This window comes from Orycteropus afer, unplaced genomic scaffold (genome assembly GCF_000298275.1).
Source record: "Orycteropus afer afer isolate SDZICR_OR568_19922 unplaced genomic scaffold, OryAfe1.0 scaffold00314, whole genome shotgun sequence".
Taxonomy (NCBI): domain Eukaryota; kingdom Metazoa; phylum Chordata; class Mammalia; order Tubulidentata; family Orycteropodidae; genus Orycteropus; species Orycteropus afer.
In genome coordinates this window covers 3,998,759-4,004,039 of record NW_006921901.1, presented here as the reverse complement: position 1 = coordinate 4,004,039, position 5,281 = coordinate 3,998,759, and positions in this window count along the sequence as shown.

The following is a 5,281-nucleotide window of genomic DNA, read 5'->3' as shown; positions in this document are numbered from 1 at the left end:
CAGGCCAGATAACCTGGGGCCATAGTCTCAGGAGTTTCACCTGTCTCTATCCAACTAGTAATTCTGGTCATTTTTGTGTTTTTAAATTTGGTTCCACATTTTTCCTCCCACTCTATCCAAGATCACCAATTTTGAACCCTTTCTGAGTGGTTGGCACCTAACAAGAACACATTAAAAATCTAGTTATAATAGTTTGTCAGATAAAATATGGGACACATAGCTAAATTTGAATTTTAGATAACGAATAATTTTTTTTGTATAAGTATGTACCATCTAGTTCTTCTGTTCTCAGGGTCCTGCAGGCTGAGGCTTCCATGGTCCAGTACTCCCTTGGCCTAATTGTTTCCATGTTTTTTATTTTCTTCACTCTTCTTAGCTGCAGGTGAGGAGAGACCAGTAGTTGTATATTAGATGGCCACTTGGAAGCTTTTAAAACCCTGGTTGCTACTTACTCAAGTAGGATGTAGACCAATGTTTTTATGTATTATGTTGTGTCAATTGAGGTTGATGCCCCCCAAGACCATGGCCCTGAGCTCATAGGCCCTGTGACTCACTCCCTCAAAGTGCTTGGTTGTGGCTAAGAAGCTACCCTACCCTTGCCCCCTGTTTGTTCTATAATTTGGATATTTTGGTAGCACAAACACATGGAGGAATATCATCAGCCAGCTGTAGCTATTGTCATGGGTATATTCCCATTCACCTACCCATATTTGATCTTCTCACCCGCCTGCCTGTGCATCCATCAACAGATTGGTGTTTGTTGTTACAGATAATGGGGTGTTGTGTATGTAATAGTATTTGCCTCTGTTGTCTATGTCTTTTGTGCACCTCTCTCTGTCCTCCTTTTCCCCATTGTTATTGTGCTGGTCACACGCTTTCATATAACATAATTTTTGAGGGACACAATTCAATCAACAATTGGTGTGAACTCTGATTTTTAAAATATGTGTATGTGTGTGTATGGAGAGAGAGAGATGTGTATGTATACACACACACGTGTGTGTATATATGTGCATATGTTTATATAGAAAAAAATCAAGAAGCAAAGTTAATCTTGGTTTTTTAACACCATTTGCTACTGAAAGACACCGAAGTTCCTTGTAGAAATGGCTGACTTCAGGACTGGGGCAGGATAGACTAGGAAAATCCAGAAACTTTGTTGTGACAGAAAGTAAGGAATTGCTTATTTTAAAAATAGGCACACATTACAAGGACACAGAGTCAGGTTGATGGAGCTCCCCCTAATAAAATCAGGAACAGTTTGAGCACCAAATAAGTAAGTATAGTAATGAAATACAAAGCACTTGGAAAAAAAAATTCCTAAGTGCATACTGATTGTAAATAGATGATAAATTAATTAACAAGGGAGGTGGGAGGGCTCTTGCTTACAGTAGAATGCTGAATACCAACTGATAAACGTAGAGGCCATGTTGGAGCTGAACAATCATTTAGCAACCATCATATTAAAATTGATTCAGGGAAGAATCGTCAAAGGAGCTAAATCGAGGGGGAAATTTCAGTGAGGAGCAGACTGCTTATTAATTCCAAGGGAGAACAAAAGCCTATAATTATACAGTCAAGAAATTGGACAATGCCTTGACTGAGTGATCAAAATTTTCATTACTGAAAAGGACAAATGAACATTATGTGCCTCCAGATGTGACACCCTGAGAAGGACACATCACTTATACAATATTCCAGCCAAGAAGCTAGTCTAATAAAATGAAATCTCAGTCAAACATGAAATGAAGAATATTATCATTCAAAAAACAAAAGAAAAAAGGATGGTAGGGAGGCTTGTCTTCTTTAGTTCATGGCTCCCTTCCATCATCAAAGCCAGCAATTGCATCATTTGAATCTCTGGTTCTACAATCACATTTCCTTCTTTGATCCTGATTGTCCTTTTTTCTTCTTATGACCCTTGTGATAACATTAGACAATACAGGATAATCTTCCTATCTCAATAATCTCAGCTTAATCGGAAAAGTTCCCTTTGCCAATGTAAGAGAACATATTTACATGTTCTAGGTATTAGGACATGGACATCTTTGGGGGCTATTAGTCTGCCTACTATAGGACTATTCTTAAAAAATATCAATATCATAAAAGACAAAGAAAGGCTAAGGAGCACAGGAGGCTGTGATAGTTAAGGTAGTGTGTCAGCTTGTCTGGGCTGTGATTCTCAGTGATTTGGCAGTTGTGATGTAGTTTGGCAGTTATGTAATGATGTAGTTATCCTCAATGATGAGATCTGATATAATGTAATCACCTCCATGATGAGATTTGCTTTAAGCAGTCAATCAGTTGAAAGGGAGCTTCCTCAGGGGCGAGGCCTGTATCTGATATATATGGACATTCTGGCACAGAAAACTTTTTTTGCTACATCTGGATCCTGTATCGGGCTAGTCATCACCTGACCTGCAGTTCTTTGGATTTGAACTAGCAACCTGGATTATTGCCTGTCAATCTTGGATTTATCAGCCCCGCAGCTATGTGAGTCAGGAGTAGCCTCCAGCCTGATGTTTGACTCACAGACATGGGACTTGTCAGCCTCTACAGCCACACAAGCCATTTCCTCAAGACAAATCTCTCTCTGTGTATATATAAGCCTCACTGATTTTGCTTCTCTAGAGAACCTAGCCTAAAACAGAGGCTAAAGAGATATAACAACTAAATGCAATATCTGACTTTGGACTAGATCCTTTTCTGCTTGGGGCAGGGGTGGAGGAAATGCTATAAAGTGCATTCATTATTATATCAGCTGACAAAATTAGAATATGGATGGTAGATTATAGTATTGCATCAACATAAATTTATGAAGTTGACAAATGTATGGAACTTTTATGGTGTAGTGCCTGAGGCATTTGATTGCCAACCAGAAGGCTGAACATTCCTCAGAAGGAAGATTGGGCAGTCTATTTCTATAGAGATACTGCTTCAGAAACCCAAGGAGGGGTCACTATGAGTTGGATCAACTTGACGGCAGTGAGTTAGTTAGTTATTTACCCCTATTCTTAGGAAATATACACTGGACTATTTAGGGCAGGCAGACAGGCCCCACACCCGGAGGTGGGAGAGGAGCCAGACCTGACAGAGCTGCAGGAACCCAGGTAAGAGGAGGCAGACAGCCCACACACCCAGATGTGGGAGGCAGGGGAGGAGCTGAGGCTGAGACAGAGCTTTGGGATTCAGGTAAAAGGAGTAGACAGGCCACACACCCAAGAGGCAGGAAGGGGGAGAAAAGCCGGGGATGACAGAGCTGCAGGATCCAGGTAAGAGGAGAGCGGAGAGATTTCAAACAGCTAAGGAAGACAAACTTGTCTGTCAGTTTGTCATACCGTGGTGGCTTGCATGTTTCTGTGAGGCTTGAGGCTGTGCCACCGGTGTCTCAAATGCCAGCAGGGTTGCACATGGTGCGCAGGTTTCAACACAGCTTACAGACTGAGACAGGCTAGGAAGAAGGAAGAGGCCATCCACTTCTCAAAGAATTGGCCAGGGAAAACCTTATGAATAGCAGAGAAACACTGTCTGATACATTACTGCTCAACTTTATGAATAGTCTGGAAACATGGTCCGATATGGTGCAGGAAGACCAGCCCCTTAGGTCAGAAGGCACTCAAAATACAAGTGGGAAAGAGCTGCATCATCAGAGTAGAACCAACCTTAATGATAGGGATAAAGTAAAGCTTTCGGAACCTCCATTTGCTGATGTGGCACAACCCAATTTGAGGAGAAACAGCTGCAAACATCCATTAATAATTGGAATATGGAACATACAAAGTATGAATCTGGGAAAACTGGAAGTTGTCAAAAATGAAATGGAACATATGAAGATTGATATCCTAGGCATTAGTGAGCTGAAATGGACTGGTTTTGGCCATTTTGAATCAGACAACCATATGATCTACTATGCTGGGAATGACAGTTTGAAGAGGAATGGTGTGGCATTTATCATCACAAAGGATGTTTCAAGATCCGTCCTGAAGTACAATGCTGTCAGTGATAGGATAATATCCATATGCCTACAAGGAAGACCAGTTAATACTATGATTATCCAAATTTATGCACCAACCACCAAAGCCAAAGATGAAGAAATTAAAGATTTTTATCAACTTCTGCTCTCTGAAATTGACCAAACATGCAATCAAGATGTGTTAATTATCACTGGTGACTGGAATGCAAAAGTTGGAAACAAAGAAGAATTACCAGTAGTTGGAAAATTTGGCCTTGGTGACAAAAATAACAATGGAGACTGCAAAATAGAATTTTGCGAGACCAACGACTTATTCATTGCAAATACCTTTTTTAACAACACAAATGGTGGCTATATCCATGGACATCACCAGAGGGAGTACACAGGAATCAGATTGACAACATCTGTGGCAACAGGTGATGGAAAAGCTCAAAACCTTTAGCCAACACAAGGCCAGGAGCTGATTGTGGGACAGACCATCAACTGCTCATATGCAAATTCAACTTGAAGTTGAAGACAATTAAAACAAGTCCATGAGAGCCAAAATATGACCTTGAATATATCCCTCCTGAATTTAGAGACCATCTAAAGAATAGACTTGATGCATTGAACACCAGTGACCAAAAACCAGAAGAATTGTGGGATGACATCAAGAGCATCATCTGTGAAGAAAGCAAGAGGTCATTAAATAGACAAGAAAGGAAGAAAAAAACCAAATGGATGTCAGAAGAGACTCTGAAACTTGCCCTTGAGCAGAAAGTAGCTAAAGCAAATGGAAGAAATGACAAAATAAAAGAGCTGAACAGATTTCCAAAAGCAACTTGAGCAGACAAAGCCAATTACTATAATGAAATGTGCTAAGACATGGAGTTTGAAAACCAAAAGAGAAGAACATGCTCAGCATTTCTCAAGTTGAGAGAACTGAGGAAAAAATTAAGCCTCGAGTTGTAATATTGAAAGATTCTATGGGCAAAAATTATACAGGAAACATCAAAAGAAGATGGAAGGAATACAGAATCATTTTACCAAAAAGACCTGGTCCAATGTTCATCCATTTCAGGAGGTGGCATATGATTAAGAACCAATGGTATTGAAGGAAGAAGTCGAAGCTGCACTGAAGGAATTGGCAAAGAAAAAAAGCCCAGGGATCAAAGGAATATCCATTGAGATGTTTCAACAAATGGATGCCCCTCTGGAGGCACTCACTTGGCTATGCCAAGAGATTTGGAAGACAGCTACCTGGCCAACTGACTGGAAGAGATCCATACATGTACCCATTCCAAAGAAAGGTGATCCCACAGAATGTGG